The 23,035-nt window shown below is 48.6% G+C and overlaps 1 long non-coding RNA gene across 2 annotated transcripts in view; it reads right to left on the bottom strand.

The window, feature by feature from the left end:
• The window catches only part of LOC138296259 (uncharacterized), a 65,350-nt gene that overhangs the window by 18,888 nt on the left and 23,427 nt on the right, over positions 1 to 23,035 (bottom strand). Inside the window, exons 2-3 of one of the 2 annotated variants that reach the window (XR_011203799.1) lie at positions 20,866 to 20,942; positions 13,456 to 13,494 (exon numbers count right to left, since the gene is read on the bottom strand). This is a non-coding gene — a long non-coding RNA (uncharacterized lncRNA). The remainder of the gene's footprint in view (positions 1 to 13,455; positions 13,495 to 20,865; positions 20,943 to 23,035) is intronic. The other variant, XR_011203800.1, reaches the window with a different exon arrangement.

Raw genomic sequence — 23,035 nt, 5'->3', positions numbered from 1 at the left:
TTGCCTTTTTTGGGCACCAGAAAGTAGCAGGAATAACAACTACAACCTACTTCTGGCACAGGGACACTCTCTATGGCACCTTTGGCGAAGAGAGCCGTGACTTTCTAGCAGAGAATTGCCAGATGATCATCTGGTAAGGGGCCGAAAGATGGAGGCATGGCCGGTGGGGATTACCCCCTTTGTATGATATGCAAAACCCACCTGTCTGTCGTGATGGTCTCCTAGTGGGGCAGGTGAATGCGAATCCTGCCACCAACTGGTATATGAGGGTGGGTACTGACTAGGAAGGTTTGGAGGCTGCACCAGGGTGGAGTGGGCAAACCTGTGTTTTCCTGTCCCATGGGCCTGCAGGATTCTGCATCCCCGGTGGCTGTAAAAGGGACCCAACAGGAAGCCCGTTCCGTTGCCACGAAAGGGGCAAAATATGGACTGTTGGTGGTGAGGTGAAACAGAGAGGCCAAGGGATCGAGCCATAGCCCGGCACTCAAACCTCTCATGCGCTGAGTCCGCCTTGTCCCCAAAGAGACAGGTGCCATCAAAGGGCATGTCCATGAGGGTCTGTTGGACATTTCCTGGAAAAACAGATGCCCTCAACCAGGCATGGCTCCTCAAGGCCACCGTCAACGCATCTCATTTACCTGTAGAATTGGTTGTGTCCATTTCACAGGGAATGGTGAACTTAGCTGCATCTCTCCCATCAGCAAAGGCTTGGGAGATGTTAGCCCGGGTCTTCTCCAGGATCTGCGGCAGAACTTGCACGACCGTATCCCACAAGCAGTGGTTAAAGCAGCACAAAAGGCATGCAGTGCTCACCGACCGCAACGCCAGACTGGAGGAAGAAAACCTCATCTTCTTACCAAGTTCGTCTTTGATTCTCCATCCGGGGGAGTGGAAAGTAATGCACCAGATGACAATGATGCCTGGATGAAAAGGCTCTCAGGTGAGGGGTGTTGGGCCAGGAATTTAGGGTCGTTTGGAGCAGGCTGATGGGGGCGAGCAATTCTACTGTTTACAGGAGCCCATGTTCTGGGTCTGGACCAAGTACCCGGAAGGACATCAACAAGGGCTTCATTGAAGGGGAGGCTCGGCGGTAGAAGCCCCAGCTTGAAGCACCTCCGTCAGGAGATTCGTCCTGACCGCTACAGTGGACAGCTCCATGTCAATGACCTCAGCCACCCTACTGACCACAACAGAATAAGAGGTTCCCTCCATCGTAGCCACAGTAGGAGGAGAATGCATGCCAGCATCTGGAGAAGTATCCAGACCATTAGCTTCACCCTATTTCTGTGCCCAGTCCAAATCAGGGTTATCTAGCTGGTATTCTAAAGGGTCCAGCGTCCCCTCCTATCCTTCCTTGTATTTGTACCCATAGTAATAAGGGTCCAAACCCAATCTGGGGTGAGAACCACATCGAAGTCAGAAGCAGTGTCGGCAGGCGCCGTTCTTTCTCCGGGTCATCGTGGGTAAGAATTGGGTCAACATTGATCATGTGCACCACCAATGTCAGAAGCACTGATGACCTAGCTGGTGTCGGGGAAGGTCGCGATGGCACGACCAGGGTCAGCAAGAATCCGGAGGGACCACTGGGGGCAGAGGCCAAAGACGCTGGTGTGGAACCAAAAGGGCCCTCATATGAACCCCTAGGCCTCGAAGGTGCCACAGAAGGGTCAGAATGACCAAATATGAGGCGCATGGCCTCAAAACACATTGAGTTTGGCAAGGGTCGCCCTGGCTCACGGAAAACTGGGGAGGGGCGGAGCACAGCAAGGACACTCCTCCCACGTCGCATCGGCTGAGCGATGCAGTGAAGTTGGAAAACGCCTGGCCTTCTTTGACAACTTCTTTCTCTGATCTGAATGACACAAATATTATGATGATGAGTGGTGGTGACTCCGCGAACAGTCTCAAGACACTCCTCATGAGTGACACCATGAACGATGCAGTGTCGAGCGTCGGGCCTTCATGAGCTTTAGGGACCGCTCCCTCAAAGCCTTCGGGTGCATGGCCTGGCACTCAAAGCACAACTTCAGGTTGCACTACAAACACAAACGGACCGGATGCCGATCTGTCCCAGACATCATATGGTGACAGGCCTCGCAAGGCTTGAACCCGTTCTTCGGGGACATCATGAGGTGCCAAGGGTCAACACAAAAAACAGACAAAAGGGTCTAATACACTTAAAAAATTAACAGGGTATCTCTTCTCCACATCAGCGTGTGGAACAGAAAAGAACAGACGTCACTACGCCGATTTCCTCAAGTAGTGGAACTAAAATGTTGTGGATGATTGCATGGCAAAGTAGTGGCTTATGGAAGGTAGGTATCCATACACAGACTTTTGAAAGGTTTCTCTAATGGAAGGTAAACCTCAGTCAATTTCGAAGTACTTAACTTTTGTATGATACAACAAGATACAAGTAGGAAAATACAGGTCTGGTTGAGATGAGAACTGGGGGCAGCAAACAACACTCTATAGCCTTTTCCCCTGCTTAGGTCTGACTTTAGAAGGACAACATGGTTGAGCCTTTTTTGGGCGTTTCAGGTATGAAATCACTAAGTGTCCTTTTCACCCTTGCTACGTTCTCCAGAACATATGAAGTGGAGGCTGACGCTTCTGTAACAGTAAGACTTTCAATAACAGGCAAAAGAAAGTGAAGGAAAAACACAAGACTTCATGTGGTTGTCTGATGAGGAACAAAATACGCAATGTACTTTACCCTCTGGATTTGGAGGATAAACAATTTCTAGTACCAAGAAGTTTTATGACTCGCATTGTATGGATGAAAAAACTGGTTCTTATCCAGTCCGTCCAATGAAATCAGGTGATCAGAAGATGAGCTGGAATCCAAAGGCACCTAACAGTGAGCTGTAGCCTCGGAGTTCTGAGCAGTATCCACCAACTGATAGGGAGTAAGAACCGCAAGTCCTTAGGATTCACAAAACCTATTGGTCCTTGAGGAGGCAGAAGACTTTAGTAGGAGTGTGAACCTCTGGGGCCATGTGTAGGAAGTTGGCTCTGTGTATACTATTTCAAAGTATGAAATAGTCTGCACAAATCCCAAGGTTTCCCCTTACAGGTAAGAAGGTGGCAAAATCAGATAATACTAATGCACTATTTGTGGGAGTGTGGTCGAGCAGTAGGCTTATCAGAGAGTACTCTTAAGCATTTGTTGTACACACACAGGCAATAAATGAGGAACAAAGACTTACTCCAGTCCAATAGGTTTTTATATTGAAAAATATTTTCATAGTTTATTTTAAGAACCACAGGTTCAAGATTTACAGTTAACACTTTAAATGTAAGGTACTTCACTAAGATACTTTATGAACTTTGAACAAAAGCACTATCATATACAGTGTTTGCAAAAATGGCAATAAGCTATTTTCAAAATGGACAGTGCAAAAATCAACAGTTCCTGGGGGAGGTAAGTAAAGGTTAGATTAGGAGGAAAGTAAAACACTTTCAAGTCTCAGTTCTGGGGCATAGGCAGCCCACCGTTGGGGGGTTCAAGGCAACCCCAAAGTTACCACACCAGCAGCTCAGGGCCAGTCAGGTGCAGATGTCAAAGTGGTGCCCAAAACACATAGGTGCCTATGGAGAACAGGGGTGCTCTGGTTCCAGTCTGCCAGCAATTTAGTACCTGCGTCCTTAGGGGCAGACTAGGGGGGGGATGGAGGGGGGTAGGGAGGGAGGATTGGGCGCACAAGTAGGCATACAAAATACACCCTCGGCAGCACAGGGCCAGCCGGGTGCAGTGTGCAAAGCAGGCGTCTGGTTTCAATGGAGGGACCTGGGGGTCACTCTAGTGGTGCAGGCAGGCACAGGGGGTGGTTCTTGGGACAGCCACCACCTGGACAAGGGAGAGGGTCACCTGGGGGTCACTCCTGCGCTGAAGTTTGGTTCCTTCAGGTCCTGGGTGCTGAGGGTGCAGTGTTGGTTCCAGGCGCCGGACCCTTGTTGGAGGTCGCGGTCAGGGGGCGCTTCTGGATTCTCTGCAGGCATCGCTGTGGGGGCTCAGGGAGGGGTCGTCTCTTGTCACTCACTGGCTCGCAGACACCGGGTAGTCCTCCCTGTAGTTTTTGTTCTCTGGATCTTGAGCCGGGGGCGTCGGGTGCAGAGTGTGAAGTCTCACACTTCCGGCGGGAAACGTGAAGTCTTTGAAAGTTGCTTCTTTGTTGCAAAGAAGTAGCTGGTTTTGAACAGGGCCGTTGTTCAAGGGAGTTTATTGGTCCTTTAATCCAGGGCAGTCCTTTGAGGCTTCAGAGGTCGCTGTTCCCTGATGGATGCGCCGCTGGTTGTAGGTTTTCGAAGTTGGAGACAGGCCGGTAGGGCTGGGGATAAAGCAGTTGTGGTCGCCAGTCTTCTCTGCAGGCTTGTAGGTCAGCGGTCCTCCTCGTTTCTTCAGGTTGCAGGAATCTAGTTTCCTAGGTTCTGGAGTGCCCCTAAATACTAAATTTAGGGGTGTGTTTAGGTCTGGGAGGGCAGTAGCCGATGGCTACTGTCCTGGAGGGTGGCTACACCCTCTTTGTGCCTCTTCCCTGTGGGGAGGAGGGCACATCCCTAATCCTATTGCCCCTAATGCCCATTGCTTCACAGCTTGTGTGTTGGTGGGGAGAAAATGACTAAGTCGACATAGGACTCCCCTCAGAGTGCCATGCCTACCTCCCACTGCCTGTGGCATAGGTAAGTCACCCCTCTATCAGGCCTTACAGCCCTAAGGCAGGGTGCACTCTACCACAGGTGAGGGCATAAGTACTATGCCCATACAGTGGCCAAGCAAAACCTTAGACATTGTAAGTGCAGGGTAGCCATAAGAGTATATGGTCTGGGAGTTGGTCAAACATGAACTCCACAGTTCCATAATGGTAACACTGAAATCTGGGAAGTTTGGTATCAAACTTATCAGCACAATAAATGCACACTGATACCAGTGTGCAATTTATTGTAACATACACCCAGAGGGCATCTTAGAGATGCCCCCTGAATGCCAACCAGAATTCTAGTGTAGGCAGACTAGTTTTTGCCAGCCTGCAACAGACGAGACATGTTGCTGGCCATGAACAAAGCCTGTACTGGGTGGAAGTGCTTCTCACCTCCCCCTGCAGGAACTGTTAACACCTGGAGGTGAGCCTCAAAGGCTCACCCCTTTTGTTACAGCACCACAGGGCATCCCAACTAGTGGAGATGCCCACCCCTCCGGCCACTGCCCCTACTTTTGGCGGCAAGGCTGGAGGAGATAATGAGGAAAACAAAGAGGAGCCAACCACCAGTCAGGACAGCCCCTAAGGTGTCCTGAGCTGAGGTGACCCCTGCCTTTAGAAATCCTCCATCTTGAGTTTGGAGGATTCCCCAATAGGATTAGGGATGTGCCCTCCTCCCCACTGCAAAGAGGCACAAAGAGGGTGTAGCCACCCTCCAGGACAGTAGCCATTGGCTACTGCCCTCCCAGACCTAAACACACCCCTAAATTCAGTATTTAGGGGCTCCCCAGAACCTGGGAAACTAGATTCCTGCAACCTAAACCAAGAAGGACTGCTGACCTGAAGCCCTGCAGACAAGACGGAGACGACAACTGCTTTCGACCCAGCCGTACCGGCCTGTCGCCGGACTCAAAGAAAACTGCAACAGCGACGCATCCGACAGGGACCAGCGACCTCTGAAGCCTCAGAGGACTGCCCTGAACCTAAGGACCAAGAACCTCCTGTGAACAGGAGCCCTGTTCAAAACCAGCTACTTATTTGCAACAAAGAAACAACTTCCAAAGATTGCACATTTCCTGCCGGAAGTGTGAGACACTACACTCTGCACCAGACGTCCCCGGCTCGAGATGCAGAGAACCAACACCACAGAGAGGACTCCCCTGCGACTGCAAGCCTGTGAGTAGCCAGAGACGACCCCCCTGGGCCCCCACAGTGACCCCTGCAGAGAGAATACAGAGGCTCCCTCTGACCACGACTGCCTGTAACAAGGGACCAGACGCCTGGAACCAACACTGCACGCGCAGCCCCCAGGACCTGAAGGAATCTAACCTCAGTGCAGGAGCGACTCCCAGGTGACCCTCTGCCGAGCCCACCCAGGTGGTGGCTGTCCCGAGAAGCCCCCGCTGAGCCTGCCTGCAACGCTAGAGTGACCCCCCCCCCCACCCCGGTTCCTCCATTGATTTCAACCTAAAAAACGATGCCTGCTTTACTCACTGCACCCGGCCGCCCCTGTGCCACTGAGGGTGTACCTTGTGTGCCTTCTCGTGTCCCCCCCCCGGTGCTCTACAAAACCCCGTGGTCTGCCCCCCCAGAGGACGCAGGTACTTACCTGCTGGCAGACTGGAACCGGAGCACCCCTGTTCCCCATAGACGCCTATGTGTTTTGGATACCTCTTTCCTGTGCACGTGACTAGCCCTGAGCTGCTGGTGTGGTAACTTTGGGGTTGCCTTGAAACCCCAATGGTGGGCTGCCTATGCCCCAAACTTGAGACTTGTAAGTGTCTGTCTTATCTCCAAAACTAACCTTTACTTACCTCCCCCAGGAACTGTTGATTTTTGCACTGTGTCCACTTAAAGTAGCTTATTGCCATTTCTACAAAGACTGTACATGATATTGTGTTTATTCAAAGTTCCTAAAGTATCTATGTGAAGTACCTTGCATTTAAAGTGTTTGATGTAAATCTTGAACCTGTGGTTCTTAAAATAAACTAAGAAAAGCTATTTTTCAATATAAAAACCTATTGGCCTGGAGTAAGTCTTTGAGTGTGTGTTCCTCATTTATTGTCCTGTGTGTGTACAACAAATGCTTAACACTACCCTCTGATAAGCCTACTGCTCGACCACACTACTACAAAATAGAGCATTAGAATTATCTCTTTTTGCCACTATCTTACCTCTAAGGGGAACCCTTGCACTCTGTGCACACTACTTCTCAATTTGAAATAGTATATACAGAGTCAAGGTCCTACATATATGTACTCCCTTAAACATACACTGCAACCTGCCCATGAGGCTACAAAGGGCCTACCTTCGGGGTGCCTGACAAGTAGTAAAAAGGGAAGGTTTAGGCCTGGCAAGTGGGTAAGCTTGCCAAGTCGAATTGGCAGTTTAAAACTGCACACACTGACACTGTAGTGGCAGGTCCGAGCCATGGTTACAGGGCTACTAATGTGCTGCAGGCCCACTAGTAGCATTTGATTTGCAGTCCTTGGGCAACTCTAGTGCACTTTACTAGGGACTTACCAGTAAATCAAATATGACACTCATGGATAAACCAAACGGTACAAGCTCTATAGGGAGCACTTGTGCACTGATTAGAAGTGGAGAAGTGCACAGACAATAAACCGTCAAAAACGGACCAGAAAAATATTGTAGGAAGGCAGCAAAACGTTTGGGGATAACCCTGCAAAAAGGGCCATTTCCAATATCACACCTGCAGGAGCTGATGGTGAGCCTCAAAGGCTGAAGCCTCTTGTTACAGTGCCATGGGGCACTCCAGCTAGTGGAGTTGTCCGCACACGGACAAAGCCCCACTTTTGGCAGCAAGGTGATCAGGAAAATTATGGAAAGCAGGGAGGAGTGACCCCCCCAAAACTCACCCCTCCCCCTGCCATCTAAAGCTAGGGCCATCCCTAGGGTGTCCAGAGCGGAGGTTGCCCCCCCCCCCCTTCCTGCAGAATCATCCATCTTAGTTTGGAGAACAGAAACCAATAGGGTTAGGTTTGCGTCCCCCTCCCCAAAGGTAGTGGACACAAGAACGGGGTGTAGCCACTCTCTGGGACAGTAGCCATTGGCTACTGCCCTCTGACCCCTGTAACCCCCCTAAATCCAGGATTTAAGGGCTTACCTGAACCCAGCTCATGAGATTCATGCTGACCGGACAAGAAAGAAGAAGGACTGCTGAGCTGAACCCCCAGCAGAGAAGACAACAACTGACTGCCTCAAAAAACCTGCACAAAAACAGTGAGGCATCCAGCGGGGCCAGCCACCTCGACCAAGTTATAGAAGTCTGTCCTGCACCCAAAAGGACCAAGAACTGCAGTGGACAGTGGCCCTGTCCAAGAAGGAAACATCCAGGGACTCTGGCACACCTCCAGACACGTGAGTCCTGACCACCCTGCACCAGACACCCTACGGCCGGTGACCACGTGGCCCAACCAGCTAAAGAATCATCAGGTGATTGTGAGCAAGTGCCCACCCTGGGTTGACCTTTCGACCCCCCCACAAAGATGCCTACAGAGGGAAGACCGAGGACCCCGACCCCTGAACGCGAAAGCACTGGATGAATATACCCGCACTGTGAGAGACTGGCACCTTATTGCAGTACTCCCCCACATTTTTGCCTGGTTTCCGAATGCAACTTGGAGTGGAGTGCACTGGGATCCTGCTAACTAGGTTCCCGGTACCAGTGTTCTTTCCCTAAAACATTTTAAAAGTGATTGGATACATCTTTAGCTATCACTACAAGTCCCTAGAAATAAGGTACTTAGGTACCCAGGGCATGCAGTACTTTGGATAAGCCCCTGGTGGCAGTGGCACTGATTGTGACAACCTCAAGGGACATGCATCAAGATGTGCACAGCACTGTCATAGCAGACAGTCTCCTGCTGCAAACCTAAAATACAAACTCTACTTGGCACACTACCTGTGTGCCCTGTCCACCGTACACTGCATTAACTATGGGTAAGACACCCCTATAGCAGGCCTTACAGACCTTAGGCAGGTTACTCCATACTATATGTGAGGGCACAGCTGAATGAGCAGTATGTTCCCACCGTGTCCCTGGCAAACCTGGGATATAGTGAGTGAATAGAGCTGCCATTTTAATGTATGTGCTGGACACTGGCCAACACGAGATTCCCAGCAAAATAATGGCTACTCTGAACCCTGGGTTGTTTGGTATCAAACCACTCCGAATGATAAATTCAAACTGGTACCAGTACTGGATTTATAATAAAATGCACCCAGGGATCACCTTAGAGGTGTCCCCTGCAAAAGCCAACTATCCTGGCATATTTTCTGACTGGTTTCATCCAGCCTGCCACACCCACACAGTCCATATACAAACCTTGGTGGAGAGCCCAGTCTCCCTGGTTCGTAAACCAATGCCCTCCCTTGGTGGAGGAGCTAACCACCCACTCCCCCAGGAACGTGCAAAACCCCGGTAGTGAGCTTCAAAGGGCTACAGCCCCTGAAACTCGATCCTCCAGGCCTGCTGCTAGCATCTGAGGGGTTGCCACTTTGCAAAACACCCACTTTTTGAGTGAGCAAAGGTGGGAAACCACACAAAGATTAGGAGTGGCGGCCTAGCATGCACCACCTCTAAGGTGTTGTCTGCGAAGTGGACCCTCAAATTCAGTTTCCTCTATCTTGAAATGAAGGAAACTAGCCAATCAAGTTTAGGGAAGTCACCCTTCCCAAAGGAAGTGGACACTAAAGTGGGTGGAGCCACCCATAGGTATGTGTCCCATTGGACATTACCAGGTTTCCCCTAGAACGCCCACTAAATTCTGTATTTATTGGACATCCCTAGAACAATAAATCAGATTTCAAAATACAAAGAAGACCTGCACCAAAGAAGATCCAAAGCAAAAGAACTACAGACCTGTTGCACAAGAAAAGGCACCAAACCCTGCCTGCTGCACCCAGGACCTGCAAATTGCTGCTGTGGAGGAGCTGGACACTGGACCGAGCCCGAGAAACCCAGGTAATATCCAGGCTTAAAGAATCACCCCAGATATCCCTTTTGAGTGGAGGCACCACTCAAAAACCAAGCAAGATCCAATAAGCCAGTGAAGGTCGCTTCACTGGCTGGCCGATATGTCCACAACCGGAATTTGCAGCCGGACCCCACGACACACTAACTATCGTCCCGGACGTGACCTACAAGTGTGCCAAGATTGGTGGCACTGTGCCCTCCAGTGGCCGAGTTACGCCAATTCCCTGGGACAACCTCAAACCAGCTCCCCAAGAGCTGAAAGGATCCGGAGGAAGCTCCTGTAGAGGGACTTTAATAACACCCTGGGACCTACCACCAGAATGCTCACAGTGTCCTGTAAGCAGCCAGAGAGACTCACCTCCAAAAGGACTCAGTTGCGCACAGCTCTGGATCTCACCCCGCATCCGGCCGCTCTGCGCCCGCAACAAGGAACCAGCTGTGCTCCACTGATCCCCAAACCCTTGCGACCTCGACAGCCCAAGGGGACCCCGAGAAACCATCTTTTCCAAGTGGCCCCTACAGGTGGCCATGTGCCAAAAGTGTTTCCTACACTGCTCCCGCCGGAAATGGGAGCTGCAAGAGGCTCTCCGGCTGGTGCAAGGTGCCTACTGACTGCTGCGACCACCCTGCAAAAAAATTTAAACAAAATTAAAAAAAAAAAAAAAAAACACACAAGAGACTGGTAACTTAATTGTACGATTTTGAATGGTAACTGTACATTGATTCCAATGATGCGTAATTATGGGCAGAAAGACTAACTTTATTACAACTTTTAAAACTAATATATAAAAAAGTAATTACATGCAAAGAGAATCTTGTGATTCTATAAATAAACAAAATTTATTTTTCTATATAAAAACCTATTGGTCTCTAGTTTAGTCATTAAGTGTGTGCTTCTTCTATTGTGTCTGTGTGTAGAACAAATGCATTTGTAGTATCTACTTTAGCCTCTGTGGAACACCTGGAGTCTGTGCATGTCATTTTGATATAGTATATAAAGAATGAGCTTCCTACAAAGGGGGACTGACTGAGTTGGCGAGGTAGCATGTTCCAGGTCTGTGCTGCGATGTAGGAAAAGGATCTCCCTCTGGCTGCATTGTTACCAATTCTAGGGGTGGCAGCAAGGGCAACTTGTGCAGAGCGGAGTTACCGGTCTCTGGGTCTGAGAGACTCAGTTGGTGCACGAGTCGCTGAGTCTGAGTGGCTCTGAGTGTGCGCATGAGTACCTCAGTGAGTGTGAGTGCTTGGGGATTCTCTGAGCAGGTCTGTGTGAGTTCACGAGTGCCTCTGTGGGTGTATTACTGGGTGCATGAGTATGTGAGTATTGTAGGAAGCAGCATATATAGTGAACCAAAACGAGGTACACTGCGCAAAAAGTCAAAGCAATCAGAGGAACAAATTACATCCCAAATGCTCCTTTTTTCAGTAGTGTGGTCAAGCGACTCCTACGGTAAGTGAGACACACACTGAAAGAAATCACACCAATTTATAGTAATAACATGTACTTTTATATAAAGTCTGATATTTTGATTTATTAATTTTTACAGCTTGCAAAACTTGATACAGTGCATTTTTCAGATGTGGTAAAGTTATCCTATGAAGGAAGAACTAGCACTGCATACAGGTATAGTAAAGCGACTTACGTGATCAATCTCCTGGACTTCGTCCACACGGACCATTCACCTCAGGAAGCAGGGTGCATGGGTACAGCTCAGCGTCAAGTGCACCATGTAAGTCTATGGAGACCGGTTTGGTCACAAAGTTGCTTGAGGGATGGATTGGGAGTCCACATCAGAGGAACCCACGTGGGTTTCGAACCTTGAGACCCTTAGGCACGTAGTGACACCACCGATCCACTTCACCTCAGGCTGTGGGGTGCAGGTGCAGTGGTGTTTTATCGCATCAGGTCTGGTGCTGGAGTTCCTTGAGGTTGTAAGGAGCCCCGCAGAACCAGTCTATAGGCATCGACTTGGGGTTTAGTCCAAACAAGCCAACAAGTGGCCTCAGGTCTCACGAGGCAGAGAGATGTGGGGACAGCCTTGGTCTTCTTCTCCTAGGCTCAGGGCAGACGGGTGCAGAGGTGTCCTGAGACATGGGGTCTTTGTCACTCACTGTTGCTAGGGGTCTGCAGAATCAGGCTGCAAACGCTGTCAGGAAGTCCACATAGGGCAAGCTCTGGGTAGGCTGTGTCTGGGGACCATGGTGACACCACTGGACCACTTCAACTCGGGCTAGGCAGCTCAGCTGCAGTGATGTTGCCCAGTGTTGGGTTTTTGGCAGTCAAGGTCCTCATGGTTCTTCCTTGGGTGCCTGCAGATGCAGGGCAGCAGCTCCTGTAATCCAAAAGAGTTATTCTTGGTGATTTGTGAAGCACGGACAGCGCTCCCTGATTTTTGGAACCTGCAGTGGCAGGACAGGTCAGATGCTCCTCAAGGGCCAGGCGCAGCAGGCTTGGCACCACGTCAGTCGTGCTTCTTAGGTCTATGGTTTTGCAGTCTTGTTGCACACTCCTTTTGTGTCATGGAAGAAAGTCAGAGAATCTGTGTAGGAAAGTGGCCTTGTTGGCATGGTTGCCCCCCACTTTGTCTGATATTGGTGATAACTTGACAGAGCGTGATGGGATCCTGCTAACCAGGCCCCAGCACTAGTGTGCTTTCCCAAAACTGTAGCATTGTGTCCACAAAACAGCACACCCTTGGTACACAGTTAAGTCCCTTGTAAAAAGTACCCACGGTACCAAGGGCCCTGTTAACTGGAAAGTCCCCAAGTGCTGCAGCATGACTTATGCCACCCTGGGGACCACTCACCTAGCACATGCACATTGCCATTGCAGCTTGTGCGCGCTGGTGCTGAGAAAAAGGCAAATTCGACATTGCACCTCTCAGTGTGCCACACCACGAACCACTGCTGATGGTATACGTAAGTCAACACTCATGCAGGCTTTACAGCCCTAAGGGAGGGTGCACTATACCATAGGTGAGGGCATACCTGCATGAACAATATGCCCCTAAGTGTCTAAGTCCATTCTTAGACATTGTAAGTCTAGTGGGGCCATATTAAGTATATGGGCTGGGAGTTTGTCATTATGAATTCCACAGATCCATAAACTAAAGTCTAGAATGTTTGGTATCAAACTTGTCAGCACAATAAACCCAAACTGATGCCAGTGCTGGTTTTATTGGAACATGCACTCAGAGGGCATCTTAGAGATGCTCCCTGTATTTACCCATTCCTTTAATGCAGGACTGACGGGTCTGCGCCAGCCTACCACGAACAGACAAGTTTCTGATTCCATGGGGTGAGAGCTTTTGTGCTCTCGTAGGCCAGAAACAAAGCAGACACTGTGTCCGTGCTTCACACCTCCACCCTGCAGGAATTCTAACACCCGGTGGTGAGCCTCAAATGATCAGGCTTCTTACCTAGAAGCAGGCCTGATTCTGAGTGCCCCCAGTCGCTATAGGTTCCCACTGTAAAACCCGGCAGCAACGTTGACCTCTGCATAAAGCCAGCCCCGTGTGGCTGGTGGAGGGTGCTTGGCACTAACTCAAACTCAGACCCATGGTATTATAACCCCCAGAGAATGGAACTGTAGGTCTGGTACTTACCGCCATAACTGTACTTTCTTTTATTCCCTACGGAACTGTTCCTGAAATTTGCAGTGTGTCAACTTTTAAAACATATTTGCTATATTCAAATAAGCCATTTATATTGCCAAATTAAAACAAATAGGTATTGATACATATTTTGGATACTTACTTGTAAATGTGCTTTCCTTGCAAATTGAATCTTGTGGTTCTAGAAATAAATGGACAAAAACAAGTTTTGGTATCTAAAAAGAATTGCCCTGAAATTAGGGCTTTGAGAGCATGCTTCATTTATTACCAGTGTGTACAAAAAATGCTTTGCACTACCCTCTGATAAGCCTAACTGCTCGACCACAGTACAACAAAACAGCATTAGTATCATATTTGTTGCCTCTAAACTCTGGTGAATCCCTGTACAGACTATATTTCAATTTGATATAGCATATCCAGAGCCATCTTCCTACAATCTTGTATCAGTGGTTCCCCTAAATAGTCAATTTAGGGGAACCGGTATTGAGAGTGAAGGGTAGCAATCACTGGAGTACTGTAGGAATCTGGCCTGGTGTGTGCTAACTACCTATGGTATGATCACCTTATACAAGGTCCATGTATCCCTTATGAGTGAAGTGGAGTCAGTGTCAAGGAAGCCAGGCTCTCTAAAGGTAGCTGTGGATAAGTAGCCAAGGCTTATTTAGGAGACACGCAAAGCTCTCATGCAATACCACTGTAGTCATACAGCACTTACACAAATGAAAGAAGGCACTCAGTGCTACGAAAATAGAGGCTCTTTATTAGAGTAATACAAACACTAGTTAGGCAATACTCTAATTGTAGGTAAGTAAACATACTACACATGTACAGTAACAATCAGGAATAGGCTTAAAAAGCAATTGAGAACACTGAAAAACAGCAGACAAAACTCTAGACCAGGGGGAGTGGGGGTGGGGTGGTGTTGGTGTTAGGTGGATGCAGGAGTTGGTCGACGGTGGAAAGAAGACTGTCAACACTGGGGCAGGTGAAGAGTTCCTGGCTGATGCGGTCGACGTCCCATGCTGGATGAAGGATTGCAGTCAGTCTGTGGAGTGAAAAAAACACATACAAGACCTGAAAAAGGAAAATATCGCAGTTGCTAGCAGTGGAGCTGTTGGGGTCCAGGAAGGCCAAGTGAGGAGGAGAGGGAACTAAACCCACAGGGGATGTCCGTAGCGACCCGCGGCAGTGCGGAGAGTCCAAAGAAGAAGATGCAGCCCACACAGATGACTCGCAGGCAAGGAGCACAGGAGTCACGGTGAGGCCCATGCAGGACACTTAAAAAGGAGTCCCACGTCGCTGAATAACCATGCAAAGGGCTGAGCGTCACAGGGAAGAGTGATGTGGAGAGGAGCAACACAAAGACTGAAGTTCCCCTGGAGGCGGTGCCATCAAGCCTTGTCAGTTGCAAGAGACACTATGCATGGAGAAGGGAAGGTCCTACCTTCACCCAAGTTGGACAGCTGGTAGGGAGGACACAAAGGACCACCAACTGTGATGCAGGATCCACAAAATCCATAGAAGAGGAGATCCATGCAGCCGGTCATCATTGCAGCAGAATGCCTGCAGATGCACAGGAGTGACTCTTTAATTCCACGGGAAGTTTGCTTCTTAGGGCAGACTGAAGACTCGCCACCCTCATATGATGCACAGCCGGGGAAATGTTGCAGTTGCTAGAAGAAGCCAGAGAAACAATGTTGGAGAGCAGAGGCGTAGCTGTAGATGCGGACTGTAGGTCCCTGTGGAGTCCAGCTGCGGTTCGAGAGGCCAGAAGTTTCAGTAAACGATGCAGATGATTCCTGCTGGAGTCTTGCATGTCGAATCTGGGAACCCACCCATGAGGAAGACCCTAAATAGCCCTGGAAGGGGAACTGGTCACCTAACCACATGGCCACTAAGATGCCCCCAGAGGCCTCTGCCCACCCTAAGGTCAAGATGGCAGAATCAAAGGGCCATCTGGGATGGTGATAGACAGGGGAGTGGTCATTCCCATTTCCATTGTTCAGTTCCAGGACAGAGCAGGGATTAGGGGTCCCTCAACTGGTGCAGATTGGTTTTATGAGAGGATGGCACCAATGGTGGCCATAAAAGCATACCAGTGGCTTGGCGAGGCTACCCCTGACAAGTCATTTAACACCTTTTTTATACCCAAAGTCAAAGGGTGTTGACTCCGTCACCTAAAGGAAATTCTTTTGTTCTGCCTTCCTGGACTACAAGTCGGAAACGTTTGATAACAAACATGCCCATGTTCAGAGTTACCCTTATGTAGCTGGCAAAGGTAGTGACCTATGTCCAGTACAAGCGTGAAATGGCATCCCCGCACTAATGAAGTCCAGGAAAATGGAGATGAGTCTGTGGGGAAATCTCTGCTCATGCAGGGGTGCCCTCCGACATCGGTACTTGCAGCAGGCCCTCTGGACTAGGAGGCCCTGCCTTAGGAGTGACTTACAGGGACCTGGTGCAGTGATCTTCAGTGAAAGGGTGCATGCACCTTTACATGCAGGCTGCAATGCCAGCCCTGCAAACACATTTTACATAGGTCCCCATGGGTGGCATAACATGCTGCAGCCCATGGGGAACCCCTGGTGTCTCCCCGCCCTGGGCACCATATACTAGGGACTTACATGGGGGCACCAGTATGCAAATGTGGGAGGTATGAAGTCATAGCAAACAAATGTACAGGGGGAGTGCACAGTAACTGGGGTCCTGGTTAGCATACTGACAAGCAAAAAGTGGGGGTAACCATGCCACAATAAGGGTACTTTGCTACAGCTACATACCCTGGAGTCACAACACCCTGTAGATGACCACTTTCTGTGGTGAGTGGGCAACACCATGTCTAGAGGCCCTAAATTCCACCAGACACAAGTAGAATTTCCTCGGCGGTGTCCATTTCGGCTGGTCACCCTAGGGGTGTGTCCAGCCTTGAAATGCAAAATGCCTCCTACATAGCTAATGTTCCTGAATATCCAGGTGCCAGATGGGGCCTGGGGGTGGGCATCTCCCTTTCAGAGACTAGATCTGTCTCGGAATGCAGATCATGCTATGGGAAGGGGTGTCCAACACCTCACCCTGAGAAGCTTTGTGTCTGACCTCCAAAGAGCAAAGGATCTCACCCCTTGATCTCACTCTAGTCTGTTGGTGGCAAACTGGCTAGAACTGGTCAGTTAGCTCAGAAGCAGTTGTTATGTTTTCAGGAGGAAACTGTAAGGTACACTCTGGATGCGTGCATTAATAAATCCATCGCCAGGGCTTATAAAACCTGAGAGGTTCAACATCCCTATTTTCATTAAAGACATCATGGAGCTGGGCAACTCGTATTAATCAGTGGCCAACTAAAATGGATTCCCTGTTCACCTAATATATCTAAGAAACGACAGACCTAGCAGGGGCATATCTTCTCTTGCAGATATGACCACGCATATAATAATATGCACCATGCCTTAGGGCTATAAGGCCTGCTATAGGGGTGACTTACAAATATTACATGCAATGTTTTGGGGACATGGCACACAGTCCATAATTTATGTTGCGTTTTCACTTTTAGGGGGCACCTTGTCAAGCAGTCTGCATGAGGTCAGTGCTGGGTCCCTTAGAGAAGAACAAATTCTGCTACAGCTCTTAGCGACCCTCTGCAGTACTGAGGCACTCTAGGTAACACTTACTATGGGACTTAGAAGGGTGCTACAGAGCCTTATCACTTGGGATCAAGGGATCGGGTGTCTTGTTTTGGGGAAAGACTGGCACTGGGGACCAGCTTACCAGGAAGCCAGTGAACTTCAGTTAAAGCTGCATCAAAACTTGGCAACAAGTTGGGAGGGGGCAAGGGACGGACAGCTAAGTACAAGTGTGAGTATGACTTTTTTGAGATGTTCGTTAATTGGTTGCAATGTTACACAAGGAGGACGGGCTGGGAGTTGAGATGAATTTGTGAGTATGGCACGTGGTGCCAAAAAAATCTTGCCATTGAATGTATTATGACCGCCCATGTTAAATATAGGGCTGCTCAGTTCCAAGGCAAACAAGACTTACTTGGTTTCACCTTATCCCATTTTCTTCTACCGTCCTACTCTTCCTTTATCCTTATTTTATCCTTGCAGGTTCATTTTTTTCTCTACTTTCTCCTGGTGATTGCTTCTCTATGACCCTGTTCCCCTTCCCATTCTGCCTTTTGCTCTTTGGCCAGGTCACTGGCACACTGGTCTACATTCTAAAAGTTTTAACATCTCATTTTCAGGGATAGGGAGGTCTTTCCATTATTGTAACACGGGAGCAGCTCACTACTATTCATGGAAATAATGTGTGACACCCTCACATTTACAATATATGAGGTTCTATTTTGATGTATGTAGGAAGTTGGCTCTGAATATACTATCTCAAAGTGAGAGATAGTGTGCACAGAGTCTAATGGTTCCCCTTAGAGGTTGATAGTGGGAAAATTAGATAATTTGAATGCTCTATTTTTTGGTGGTGTAGTTGAGCAGTAGGCTTGTCAGAGGGTAGTGTTAAACATTTGTTGTACACACACAGGCAATAAATGAGGAACACACACACTCAAAAGACTTAACCCAAGTCCAATAGTTTGCCTGCAGAACATCAGGATCCCTCGGCACCGGCGAAAAGTGAGGGCTACTTTGAGCGACCTCAAAAACTGAAGGGACCAGTGACAACTCCGGACTCTCCTGCTGAGGCGTGACAGTAGGACTCATCTCACATGTCTTCTGGCATCGTGAAGATCGAGACCTCGATCGGCTCCGCTCCAAACGGCGCTGAGAGTCATGATGACGCTGCTTCTTATGCTTTTTGGGAGAAACATGGAAGGAATCCTTTTTATGGCCCTTCTTCTTTGCTTTGGCTAAGAAGAGCTTCGCTTCGCGCTCCTTCAGAGCTTTTGGATTCATGCTCTGACACAAAGAGCAACCTTCCAAATCATGCTCTGAACTAAGGCACCAAATACAGTCCGAGTGGGGGTCGGTCACTGACATCCGACCCCCGCATTCTCTACACAGCTTGAAACCGGACTTCTTCGGAGGCGACACTGTAACCACCGAAAATCGTTACAGTTAACAACAAGCCAGGAAGAAAAACCATTGGCGAAGGCACGGAAAAAAGGAAAACTGATGTCAGTACGCCGACAAGGACCTATTATTGGCACGTTGACGTCAGACGGAGTCACGAGGAGCCATGCCATTATGACGTACTCGTCGACGTAGACAGCTAGGAAGAAGACTTTCCGTCGGATGCTGGCGCAAGGATACAATTCAAAAGGTGAGGAATCCACAGGTAGTTGTATCCATCAGAAATATATTTTAATTTATTTTAGAACCACAAGATTCAACTCAGGTTACTCACGTTATCGCAGTCGCCTGGGAGTCCCCTCTGCGGTATTTGTTTTCTGGAGCTCGAGGTGGGGGCATTGGATGCAGAGTGAGAAGTCTCACGCTTCTGGCAGGAAGGGAGAGTTCTTTCAAGAGTGGCTGTTCCCCGACAGATGCGTCGCTGTGCAGTTTGAGTCTGGGGACAGGCCGGTAGGGCTGGAGCCAAGTCAGTTGGTGTTTCCGTCATCTCTGCGGGGCTTTCAGGTCAGCAGAACTTATTTGTGCAGGTTGCAGGAATCTGATTTCCTGGGTTCAGGGTCGCCCCTAAATACTCAATTTAGGGGGGTGTTTAGGTCTTGGGGCAGTAGCCAATGGCTACACCCTCTTGGTGCCTCCACCCTTAGGTGATGGGGGCACATCCATATTGCTTTTGGGGGCATCTTCCAATCTCAAGATGGAGGAATTATAAAAGTTAAGAGTCACCTTAGGGGCTGTCCTGACTGGTGGGTGGCTCCTCCTTGTTTCCCTCATCATCTCCTCCAGCCTTGCTGCCTAAAGTGGGGGGAGTCCATCTCCACTAGCTGGGATGCCCTGGGGTGTTGTAACAAAAGGCATGAGCCTTTGAGGCTCCAGCCAGGTGTTACAGGTCCTGCAGGGGGAGGTGAGAAGCATATCCACCCAGTACAGTCTTTGTTCCTGGCCACAGATTGACAAATGTACTCTCCCCATGTTGTCAGAAACTAGTCTGGTTGTGTCAGACTGGCAGAAACTGGTCAGCCTAGCACTAGGAGTCGGACTGGTATTCCGGGTCCCTCTCTAAGATGCCCTCTGGGTGTATTTTAAAACAAATACCACACTGGCATCAGTGTGCATTTATTGTGCTGAGAAGTTGGATACCAAACTTCTCATATTTCAGTTTAGCCATTATGGAACTGTGGAGTTCGTGCTTGTTAAACCCCCAGACCTTATACTCTTATGGCTAACCTGCAATTACAATGTCCAAGGTTTTGCTAAGACACCGTAGGGGCATAGTGCTCATGCAGCTATTCCCTCACCTGGGGCATAGTACACCCTGCCTTAGGGCTGTAAGGCCTGCTAGAGGGGTGACTTATCTATGCCATAGGCAGTGTGAGGTTGGCATGTCACCCTGAGGGAGTGCCATGTCGACTTAGTCATTTTCTCCCAACCAGCACACACAAGCTGGCAAGCAAGTGTGTCTGTGCTGAGTGAGGGGTCTCCAGGGTGTCATACGGCATGCTGCAGCCCTTAGAGACCTTCCTTGGCAACAGGCCCTTGGTACCAGGTGTACCATTTACAATGGACATATCTGTGTGCCAGGGCCGTGCCAATTGTGGGTACCGGTTAGGGAAAGAACACCAGGCAGATCTTATCCTCCAAACCCACCCTTGCTGCCATCCACAGAATCAGGAAGAGCACATCTGAAGGCAGATGGTTTTCTTACCTTGTAGCCCAGTCAAACACGCTTCCACTCAAACTCAGACATGCAGACTCACTGAACCAGCTCACAAAGGATCTAAAGACATGGATCGCAGAGTGTGCAGCACGTCCGCAACAGCTATTTGAGCCTCCATGGGTGATAAGCCACCCTTGACTGATGTGTGCAAAAATACCTTTATTAGGAATGAAAAACTTGCCTAACAATAGCTTTACAAGTATGTCTCAATAAAAACATAAAAGAAAAAATAAATGTTTTACCTAGAAGTTATTTTGAAAGATTAGCAACACATAACTCACCCACTGTTCAATATCAGTCATGTTTGGCCACTAGAAATGGCTGCCAATACTCTTTTTAGTTTTGTTAGTTCCAGAGTGATCTCCAATTAGTGAAGAATGTAACTTATTAAAAATGTGTTTTGCCAATTCTTCACCAACGATAACTTGTGGCTTCTTCCCCTTTCCTACAAAGAACACCTTTTCACCTAATTTGCCAAAAAAACATGAGAACGTTTAAAGGACGATTTCTATTTACTGCAGATGTTGCACGAGAGATACATTAAAAGCACGTAATATATATATACACACGCTAACAATCATTTAAAAAATAAAATATAATGAAATGAATCAGACTAAACAATATTTGTTAACACATAAGTAGGTAGATCAATATAATTGAAAGGATCACCAATTCATGAAGCTTCATTCAAACAAGTACAGTAAATTGTATGAATGTATAACAATTTTCTAATTCCAAAGTAATTTGAAAAATAACTTACCATCAATGGTGATTTTTTTGGAAAGTCTCCGTAATCCATGCTTCATTATTTTACTGAAATCATCAGGGTACACATTACTGCGTATATAAAATTCTGAATCTGGTTGTACTTTGTAGCATCCATTGTTCTTTACAATAACAAAATAAATATAAACTGAAGAAAATCTAAACATCGTAATAGTAAAAAAATAAAATCACATGGATGAATATACGTTAACAAAGGTAAATAATGTGTTCCTCTGATTGACAATTTGCACCCACACATTCGTTTTTTTGAGAATGGATACCATAAGAATATCTCTCCACAGTAGCTGCCTCCGCTCTGGTGGGAGGAGCACATAAGCCATCAGAAGTCTGCTTCTTCGCCAAGGCATTGCACCTTTTAATAGGAAGAAAAAGATAGTTGGAGATGGTCCTCTTCTCTCATCAGCTTGCCTAATTTTCACAGCAATTAAGCAAATAAAAAGCTGATCATCCATTTAGCGTTCTTTAGTACAATGAATGACCGCTGTGGGTCAAATATATGTAAGAATGACGAGGTAGAGAAAAAGTCGTCAGGACAATATTTAGACCAACGTGAAAGAGTGAACACTTTTGGAAAAAGAGAACCAGCTTGCCTCAATAGATGGTAGTTAAATGTGTGGCTACAGAGAGGGTTAGATGCTCGTTAACCCTTATGTAAGAAGTAATTATGGGAAAAAAATAATATTGTATCGTCAACAAACCTATAGGTCCTCATTACAACCCTGGCGGTCGGTGTTAAAGCGGCGGTAAAACAGCCAACAGGCCGGCGGTAAAAAAAATGTAATCACAACCGTGGTGGAAACCGCCAACATAGACAGCCACTTTAACACTCTGACTGCCACAGTGGTACAAACAAACAGCATGGTGGTCACCACCAACAGACAGGCGGAAGACAATGTATCGCCCACAGTATCATGAGAGGCTAATCCGCCACCTTTTCAGGGGCGGATTCAACGCGAACAAAAACACGGCGGAAAAAGAACTTGGAAGGAAAAATGCTCACCTCTACACATCATACGAGGAACCAGGATGCCATGGAGCCGGAACTCCATATTCTACCAGCCATTGTCTTCCTGCTCCTCTACCAGGAGCACGAACGCCAGCGGCAAAGACCACAGTGAGTATTGCACCTACGACACAGGGGAGGGAAAAGAGTGACACACACACACGCAACACCCCCACCCTCACCCACTACAGCACACACACACAAATACATGTTGATACATTACAGTTACACCCCCCAAGGCCCCCGGAAGAAGGCAAGGACAATGGAAATGACTAACGATTCTGATCAATAAAAATCCAGTACTCATAAATATATATATATACACACTATTAACAAATATATACACCAAGAATTAAAGTCCATGTGCTGCACATACATAGTCCGTGGACCACTGGGCCCAAAATGCATGGGCGAGGCCCACACAAGATATCCAATCAAAACGGAGCGAACACTGCAGGGGCATCAGATCGAAATACAACAGGCACCTCAGGGGGAAGGGAAGGGGGGCACCTCAGCCGGATGAGTGCACAACGCCAGATCCATGAGGGGCCTCCATGGCTATTGATGTATCCTGGGGAGTGCAACGCCACAGTCTCAAGTCTTTTCAGTGGGTGGTTTGCCCACTGCTGCATCCTGGGGAGTGCAAAGCCACAGTCTCACAAGTGAATAACAGTCTCCACTGGTTCTGGAGGGGGGTTTGTGCCCAGCGTGCTTCATCCTGCCAAGGACTGAGGTAGTGGATGTGAATCTCCACTGGTTCAGGAGGGGGCTTGGTGCCCAGAGTGCTTCATCCTGCCAAGGACAGAGGTAGTGGATGTGAATCTCCACTCACGGTGGGCCATGGAAGCTGTCCAGGCCCCTGAAACTGACCACCAGCTTCGTACGACTGACCACGGAGGATGGCAGCCATATCTGCGGTGGTGCCACTGGCATATGTGGCGTGTCAACTGGCAGTGATTGTGGCAGCCTCAGTAGCGGCGGTGCTTGCGGCGCTCATTGGCCTGCAGTGCTGGTGGGTGGCTCAGTGAGCGTGCTGGTGGCGGTGGTGTCCTGGGACGCGGTGATGGTAGCGCCGGTGTCCTGGGAAGCGGTGCTGGTGGTGGCGGTGTCCTGGGAAGCAGTGCTGGTGGCGGCGGTGTCC

This window comes from Pleurodeles waltl, chromosome 1_2 (genome assembly GCF_031143425.1).
Source record: "Pleurodeles waltl isolate 20211129_DDA chromosome 1_2, aPleWal1.hap1.20221129, whole genome shotgun sequence".
NCBI classification, from domain to species: Eukaryota; Metazoa; Chordata; class Amphibia; order Caudata; family Salamandridae; genus Pleurodeles; species Pleurodeles waltl.
The sequence above is the reverse complement of the archived record's forward strand: the minus strand, read 5'-3'. Positions and strand labels throughout refer to the sequence as shown.